The sequence below is a fragment of the Oncorhynchus mykiss genome, chromosome 18 (genome assembly GCF_057628025.1).
Source record: "Oncorhynchus mykiss isolate SJ-2025 chromosome 18, ASM5762802v1, whole genome shotgun sequence".
In the NCBI taxonomy this organism is placed as follows: domain Eukaryota; kingdom Metazoa; phylum Chordata; class Actinopteri; order Salmoniformes; family Salmonidae; genus Oncorhynchus; species Oncorhynchus mykiss.
In genome coordinates this window covers 47,281,443-47,291,338 of record NC_143039.1, presented here as the reverse complement: position 1 = coordinate 47,291,338, position 9,896 = coordinate 47,281,443, and positions in this window count along the sequence as shown.

Here is a 9,896-nt window from a genome sequence, read left to right as displayed (position 1 = left end):
ACGTACTTTGGTGCGAAAAGGGCAAATCAATCCCAGAACAACAGCAAAGGACCTTGTGAAGATGAGGAAACAGGTACAAAAGTATCTTATATCCACAGTAAAACGAGTCCTATATTGACATAACCTGACAGGCCGCTCAGCAAGGAAGAAGCCACTGCTCCAAAACCGCCATAAAAAAGCCAGACTACGGTTTGCAACTGCACATGGGGACAAAGATGGTACTTTTTGGAGAAATGTCCCCTGGTCTGATGAAACAAAAATAGAACTGTTTGGCCATAATGACCATCATTATGTTTGGAGGAAAAAGGGGGAGGCTTGCAAGCCGAAGAACACCATCCCAACCATGATGCTGGGGTGGCAGCATCATGTTGTGGGGGTGCATTGCTGCAGTAGGGACTGGTGCACTTCACAAAATAGATCTCAAGACATCAGTCAGGAAGATAAAGCTTGGTCGCAAATGGGTCTCCCAAATCGACAATTACCCCAAGCATACTTCCAAAGTTGTGACAACAAAGTCAAGGTTCTGGAGTGGCCATCACAAACCCTGAGCTCAAATCCTATAGAAAACTTGTGGGCAGACCTGAAAAAGTGTGTGCGAGCAAGGAAGCCTACAAACCTGACTCAGTTACACCATCTCTGTCAGGAGGAATGGGCCAAAATTCACCCAACTTATTGTGGGAAGCTTTTGGAAGGCTACTCGAAACGTTTGACCCAAGTTAAACAATTTAAAGGCAATGCTACCAAATACTAATTGAGTGTATGTCAACTTCTAACCCACGGGGAATGTGATGAAAGAAATAAAAGCTGAAATAAATAATTCTCTCTACTATTATTCTTACATTTCACATTCTTAAAACAAAGTGGTGATCCTAACTGACCTAAGAAAGGGAATGTGTGTGTGTGTGTGTGTGTGTGTGTGTGTGTGTGTGTGTACGTACAGTGGGGCAAAAAAGTATTTAGTCAGACACCAATTGTGCAAGTTCTCCCACTTAAAAAGATGAGAGAGGCCTGTAATTTTCATCATATGTACACTTCAACTATGACAGACAAAATTAGAAAAAGAAATCCAGAAAATCACATTGTAGGATTTTTAATTAATTTATTTGCAAATTAAGTATTTGGTCACTTACAAACAAGCAAGATTTCTGGCTCTCACAGACCTGTAACTTCTTCTTTAAGAGGCTCCTCTGTCCTCCACTCGTTACCTGTATTAATGGTACCTGCTTGAACTTGTTATCAGTATAAAAGACACCTGTCCATAACCTCAAACAGTCACACTCCAAACTCCACTATGGCCAAGACCAAAAGAGCTGTCAAAGGACACCAGAAACAAAATTGTAGACCTGCACCAGGCTGGGAAGACTGAATCTGCAATAGGTAAGCAGCTTTGTTTGAAGAAATCAACTGTGGGAGCAATTGTTAGGAAATGGAAGACATACAAGACCACTGATAATCTCCCTCGATTTGGGGCTCCACGCAAGATCTCACCCCGTGGGGTCAAAATGATCACAAGAACTGTGAGCAAAAATCCCAGAACCACACGGGGGGGACCTAGTGAATGACCTGCAGAGTGCTGGGACCAAAGTAACAAAGCCTACCATCAATAACACACTACGCCGCCAGGGACTCAAATCCTGCAGTGCCAGACGTGTCCCCCTGCTTAAGCCAGTACATGTCCAGGCGCGGCTGAAGTTTGCTAGAGAGCATTTGGATGATCTAGAAGAAGATTGGGAGAATGGCATATGGTCAGATGAAACCAAAATAGAGCTTTTTGGTAAAAACTCAACTCGCCGTGTTTGGAGGACAAAGAATGCTGAGTTGCATCCAAAGAACACCATACCTACTGTGAAGCATGGGGGTGGAAACATCATCCTTTGGGGCTGTTTTTATGCAAAGGGCCAAGGACGACTGATCCGTGTAAAGGAAAGAATGAATGGGGCCATGTATCGTGAGATTTTGAGTGAAAACCTCCTTCCATCAGCAAGGGCATTGAAGATGAAATGTGGCTGGGTCTTTCAGCATGACAATGATCCCAAACACACCGCCCGGGCAACGAAGGAGTGGCTTCGTAAAAAAGCATTTCAAGGTCCTGGAGTGGCCTAGCCAGTCTCCAGATCTCAACCCCATAGAAAATCTTTGGAGGGAGTTGAAAGTCTGTGTTGCCCAGCAACAGCCCCAAAACATCACTGCTCTAGAGGAGATCTGCATGGAGGACTGGGCCAACATACCAGCAACAGTGTGTGAAAACCTTGTGAAGACTTACAGAAAACGTTTGACCTCTGTCATTGCCAACAAAGGGTATATAACAAAGTATTGAGATAAACTTTTGTTATTGACAAAATACTTATTTTCCACCATAATTTGCAAATAAATTCATTAAAAATCCTACAATGTGATTTTCTGGATTTTTTTTATTCTCAATTTTGTCTGTCATAGTTGAAGTGTACCTATGATGTAAATTACAGGCCTCTCTCATCTTTTTAAGTGGGAGAACTTGCACAATTGGTGGCTGACTAAATACTTTTTTGCCCCACTGTATGTATATATGTATGTATGTAGGTATGTAGGTAGTGTAGCAGGTTCAAGGGTGTGAGGTTTCCACGTCACCAAGTTCAATAACCAAACACGCACAAGGAGCACAACTAGAATGCAAATGGGGAGTTCATTAGGGAGTTTTGCACACTGGTGAAAAGGGGGGAATTCACCAACCATTTCCCAGTCCACAATCCGTTCTCCTTGTCTGTTCTGTTCTCCAGGTGTAATCCTAAAACTCGGGTCTTCAGCCAATCCGGTTCGGTACACAGTTGGGGTAGTCAGACAGTCCAGGTCACAACGAGTAATCACACAGTTATTCCTCTTACTTCCCTCTCTGTTCTCTGCCCCGTTGTGCAGGCCGCTTCCTCTTTTATCCCCCAGTGCTCCCTGGCTTGATGATCCACAGGCTCGCCTGGGGCAGGAAGTCCATAAAATAGTCAAATAATATGCATAAATATATACATACATACACACTGCATATATACACATAGTGTACCTATTGTGGCAGACGGCAGGGAGAGGTGAGGGGGTGGAACCAGCGGGCTGCAAGATATCTCTCTTCAATAAACACTCCCCTCACTTCTCCCTGCCATCTGCCGCAGTAGGTATCTGTATATATGGCAGTGTGTATGCATGTATGTATGTATATATGAATGTATATTATTTTACTGCTCTAGGGATGTAATTATTCTTTGGATGACCTTACTTACTATTATGTATTTTTTCACTCTTTTTGTGATGCGCAATGCAGAGAACGCCGGAAGAAGAATGATCATTTAATTACCATAGTGAATTATTGTAATGTTTGTTTATGTATCAATTAATCCTATAATGGATGGGTTGCCAATTGGCAATTTGACACGGAAAGAGACTATACTTTCTACTCTAGACCCTATAATTCATATTCTAGATTGGACAATTTTTTATATGCCCTCTATTTGCATGCATGTTGTCCAGTCATGTGCTATTGGCTCTATAGTAATTTCCGACCATGCCCCAGTGTATATAGATATTGAAATCGGCAAAACAGTTCCCAAAATGAGATATTGGAGACTTAATACGTCTCTGCTTAACAATGAAGGATTCTGCTCTGTGATAAAAGATAAATGATCACATTACTGCCTCGACAATCAACTCTCTCCTGTTTGAGCTGCAACTGTCTGGGATGCTGCCAAAGCAACCATAAGGGGTCATATCATTTCCCATGCCTCTCTGATCAAGAAGCTTAGAATGGAAGAAGCATTTAGTAAAGCATTTAGAACTTTTTCATAAACAACCACCAACTCCGGAGAACTGGAATTCACTAAGTTGTGCTGAGGCCAAACTCAATTTAGAGCATACAAAGCATGCAAAAAAAAAACTGTTGTTTTTTTACCAAGCAAAAATAGAGTGAGTTTGGTAACCGTCTGAGCCGTCTACTTGCACACCAACTTTAAAAAGAACAGAATGAAAGATTGATTAAGTCTATAAGAATGGCAGATGGCTCCACTTATTATGATCAATTGCTTATCAATTATTTTCTTTTGCAACTTCTATACGTTCCTTTATACTTCACAACGTACAAGATCGAACAACGAAATTGCAAAATATCTGAATAAGATTATCTTGCCCATTATATCTGATGAGCATAGAAATTGACTAAATGCACCCTTTACTCCTGAATAGGTTTGGGACACTATTAAGGCAGTGCCTTCTGGCAAGGCAGCCGGCCTAGACGGCTTCTCGGCAGAGTTCGACAAGACGTTCTGGCCTGAGACATGCCCTATCTTCATGCCTGCTCTAAATAATATGTCTGAAAGAGACATCACCTGTCAGGGTACAAAATTAACATGGATAAATCCACGGCTTTACCTTTGAATATCCCTTCTACAATCAACTTAGAAACGATGGTCTGAAACAGGCTTAAAATACGTGGGCATATGTGTTACTCCAAATCTTAAAGACCTGTTTACTTCAAATGATATGCCTTTGCTCACAAAGATTAGACAGGATCCGAGTAACTGGTCTACCCTACCAACTCTCTTTTTGGCAGAATTAATGTCGTCAGGATGAATATCCTTCCACGGCTAAGTTACCTATTCCAAAATATTCCCTGCTGTCTATCTCAGTCCTTTTTTTTCAGAAAATGAATGCAAATATATCTGTGTTTTTGTGTTTATCTGGGACAAAAATAAACCTACAATCAAATGTACCAAGCTAATGAAGTCTAAGGATTTAGGAGGGGTCTCTTTTCCAAATCTGCAACTCTATTACTGGTCTGCACAGATCAAGCACATGATTAGTTGGTGCCTAGACAGATGCCACTCACTCTAGGTTGGTAATGGAATCAATAGCATGTCATCCAAGAGCACTTCCTTACCATTTATTAATAGCTTTGAAAAGATCCAGTCTTTATCTGACAATGTCACAGTACATACTGTAATGCACTCTTAGCTTGGAAAGAAGCAAGGAGGTACTTGGTCACCGATTGCCCTTAATCCAGATTCCCCCCAAAGATTTATTTAAAGTACCTACAACTTAGACATTTCATAGAGGGTCAGAAGAAAGCCCGATAAACTACGTTTTCAAATGACTGAAGTTGAAAAACTATTTACGAAATCTACTGTTCGGAGAGGTTTAATCTCAGACATATATTCTATTTTATTGAACAGAAGTGCCTCATCCTATCTACTATCTTGAAGACATGTTTGGGAGAGAGACATTGGACATGCATTCGGTGAGGAAGAACGGGCTTCTATCTGCGAAAGGGTCCACCCCAAATGCACCTCCATAAGCATACAATAACTAGGTTTCAACATTTTTTATAGAACCTACTTTAAACCGGTCTGCCTTCACAGAATGTTTTCCAGTGCATCACATTTATGTTTTAAATGTAAACAGGATACTGGCACTCTTCGTGTATTTTTGTTTGGTACTGTCGCAGTATCCAGTCATGGAATGATATTCATTTACACATCTAAAAGATCTTGGGTAGACAATTAGCTTTTTCACCGAATGTGTATTTGCTCTACTTTGATTGTAAGGTTGTGTTTGATCCTGACTCTGAACATCTGTTCAATACCCTTGTATGTGCATATTGTTATTATTGTCCACACCTGAAGTACCATCTGCGATAATGTGGCTTTCTCTAGCTTCTGCTATCCTACCTCTAGAGAAACGTACCTTTGATTTATACCAGAGGTCTGATACATTTAGGAAAATCTGGTCTCCATTGGGATCCTATGTAGAAAAACTCCCATAAATTACCTATGTTACAATTGTGATGTTTAAAAAAAAAAAAATTTATGACTGCCTTTTTGTATAACGTTTTGCTCTATCCTTATTCATTTTTATTGTACTTGGTCTGTGTGGTGCAGTTTGTTTGGTTGTCTGTGTAACCCCTGTCAAAAGAAAATAACATTCAAAGAGAAAGATAATTACAAATAGTTACAAAACAGTTTGGACACACCTACTCATTCAAGGGTTTTTCTTTATTTCTACTATTTTCTACCTTGTGGAATAATAGTGAAGACATCAAAACTATGAAATAACATATGTGGAATCAGGTAGTAACCAAAAAAGTGTAAAACAAATCAAAACATATTTTGTATTTGAGATTCTTCAAAGTAGCCACCCTTTGCCTTGATGACAGCTTTGCACACTCTTAGCATTCTCTCAACCAGCCTCACGAGGAAGTCACCTGGAATGGATTTCAATTAGCAGGTGTGCCTTGTTAAAAGTTCACTTATGGAATTTCTTTCCTTAATGAGTTTGAGCTTTAAGTTGAGCTTTCAATTGTGTTGTGAAAAGGCAGGGGTGGTATTTAGAAGATAGCACTATTTGGTAAAATACCAAGTCCAAGGGCCTCCCAGGTGGCTCAGTGGTTAAGGGCGCTGTTCTGCAGGTCCGTGGGGCGACGCAGCGTTGTCCGGGTTAGGGAGGGTTTGGACGGTAGGGAAATCCTTGTCTCATCACGCACCAGGGACTCCTGCGCAGTGCGCGCTAACCAAGGTTGCACGGTGCACGGTGTTTCCTCCGACACATTGGTGCGGCTGGCTTCCGGGTTGGATGGCGCTGTGTTAAGAAGCAGTGCGGCTTGGTTGGGTTGTGTATCGGAGAACGCATGACTTTCAACCTTTGTCTCTCCCGAGCCCGTACGGGAGTTGTAGCGATGAGACAAGATAGTAGCTACTAAACAATTGGATACCACGAAATTGGGGAGAAAAAGGGGGTAAAATTCAACAAAAAATACAAATAAATAAATACCAAGTCCAAGGGCGGCAGGTAGTGGTTAAAGCGTTGGGCCAGTAACCGAAAGGTTGCTGGATAAAATCCTTGAAATCCTTGAAAGGTAAAGAGCTATTGTTCTGCCCCTGAACAAGGCAGTTATTGCCGTCATTGTAAATAATATTTTGTTCTTAAAAGACTTGCCTAGTTAAATAAATAAAAATGTTAAGGCAAAAACAGCTCAAAGAGAAACTAAAGCTTTAAGATTACTTTAAGACATTAGTTAGTCAATGCAGAGAATGTCAAGAACTTTGATAGTTTTTTCAAGCGTAGTCGCAAAAACCATCAAGCACTATGATGAAACTGGCTCTCATGAGGACCGCCACAGGAAAGGAAGACCCAGAGTTACCTCTGCTGCAGAGGATAAGTTCATTAGAGTTAACGGCTTCAGAAATTGCAACCAAAATAAATGCTTCACAGGAGTTCAGGTAACAGACACATCTCAACATCAACTGTTCAGAGGAGACTGTGTGAATCAGGCCTTCATGGTCGAATTGCTGCAAAGAAACCACTACTAAAGGACACCAATAAGAAGAAGAGACTTGCTTGAGCCAAGAAACACGAACAATGGACATTAGACCGGTGGAAATCTGTCCTTTGATCTGATGAGTCCAAATTTTAGATTTTTGGTTCCAACTGCCGTGTCTTTGTGAGACGCAGAGTAGGTGAACGGATGATCTCTGCATTAAAGGTTGACCGATTATGATTTTTCAACGCCGATACCGATACCGATTATTGGAGGACCAAAAAAGCCGATACCGATACCGATTATTGGAGGACCAAAAAAGCCGATACCGATTAATCTGCCATTTTTTTTTATTATTTGTAATAATGACAATTACAACAATACTGAATGAACACTTATTTTAACTTAATATAATACATAAATAAAATCAATTTAGCCTCAAGTAAATAATGAAACATGTTCAATTTGGTTTAAATAATGCAAAAACAATGTGTTGAAGAGGAATGTAAAAGTGCAATATGTGCTATGTAAGAAAGCTAACGTTTCAGTTCCTTGCTCAGAACATGAGAACATATGAAAGCTGGTGGTTCCTTTTAACATGAGTCTTCAATATTCCCAGGTAAGAAGTTTTAGGTTGTAGTTATTATAGGAATTATAGGACTATTTCCCTCTATACCATTTGTATTTCATTAACCTTTGACTATTGGATGTTCTTATTGGCACTTTAGTATTGCCAGTGTAACTGCATAGCTTCCGTCCCTCTCCTTACTCCTCTCTGGGCTCGAACCAGCAACACAACGACAATTAGAGCTCGCTAATTAGCCAGCCATTTCACTTCGGTTACACAAGCCTCATCTCGGGAGTTGATAGGCTTGAAGTCATTAACAGCGCAATGCTTGACGCACAACAAAAAGCTGCTGGCAAAACTCACGAAAGCGCTGTTTGAATGAATGTTTACGCGCCTGCTTCTGCCTACCACCGCTCAGTCAGATACTTAGATACTTGTATGCTTGTTTGCTCAGTCAGATTATATGCAACGCAGGACACGCTAGATAATATCTAGTAATATCATCAACCATGTGTAGTTAACTAGTGATTATGATTTATTGTTTTTTATAAGATAAGTTTAATGCTAGCTAGCAACTTACCTTGGCTTACTGCATTCGCGTAACAGGCAGTCTCCTTGTGGAGTGCAATGAGAGAGAGGCAAGTCGTTATTGCATTGGACTAGTTAACTGTAAGGTTGCAAGATTGGATCCCTCGAGCTGACAAGGTAAAAAATCTGTCGTTCTGCCCCTGAACAAGGCAGTTAATCCACCGTTCCTAAGCCGTCATTGAAAATAAGAATGTGTTCTTAACTGACTTGCCTAGTTAAATGAAGGTATAAAACAATTAAAATAAAAAAAATAAATTGGCAAATTGGCTGGCGCCCAAAAATACAGATTTCCGATTGTTATGAAAACTTGAAATCGGCCCTAATTAATCGGCCATTCCGATGAATGGGTCGACCTCTGCTCTGCATGTGTGGTTCCCACGTGAAATACAGAGGAGGAGGTGTGATAGTGTATGGGTGCTTTGCTGGTGACACTGTCAAGGATTTATTTAGAATTCAATGCACACTTAACCAGCATGGCTACCACAGCATTCTGCAGCGATACGCCATCCCATCTGGTTTGCGCTTAATGGGACTATCATTTGTTTTTCAACAGGACAATGACCCAACACACCTCCAGGCTGTGTAAGGGCTATTTGACCAAGAAGAAGAGTGATGGTGTTTTGCATCAGATGGCCTGTCCTCCACAATCACCTGACCTCAACCCCATTGAGATGGTTTGGGATGAGTTGGACCGCAGACTGAAGGAAAAGCAGCCAACAAGTGCTCAGCATATGTGGGATCTCCTTCAAGTCTGTTGGAAAAGCATTCCAGGTGAAGCTGGTTGAGAGAATGCCAAGAGTGCACAAAGCTGTTATCAAGGCAAACTAGTGGTTACTTTGAAGAATCTAAAATATGTTTTGATTTGTTCAATACTTTTTTGCTTACTACATGATTCCATATGTGTCATTTCATAGTTTTGATGAATTCACTATTATTGTACAATGTAGAAAATAGTATAAATAAAGAAAAGCCCTTGAATGAGTAGGTGTGTCCAAACGTTTGACTAGTACTGTACATTGAATATTCCAGTTCCCACTGTCTCTACCTGTGGTGTTGGTGGTCACACAGGATGCCGTGCACTGTATTGGCACATCTATACAGGTCATGAGATATCTCAACGATTTACCATGTCTCAAGGATCTACGGTAGAATATAACTTTATTGTCCAGATTTTTTTACATTTTTTTTTTTACTTCTGTCTGATATTCTGCCTCCAAAACCTGGTCTCAGAAATTCCAGACCTAGAAACATGGTTCATGTGGGAGGCAACCCGTCTGCCTAAGGAAGACACGAACATTGTGCCCACAGTACAACTGAACTGTCAAGATGAAACCTTGTCTAGCTTATTCCACTGGGTGTCAGCACTGTCAAGGCAGATCGCAAAATCAAACGTTCACCTTAAACAATTACAGTAGACTACCCTACAATGTTTTTTAGGGTTTGTGGGGTGAATATCTTTTGAAAAAATAAATA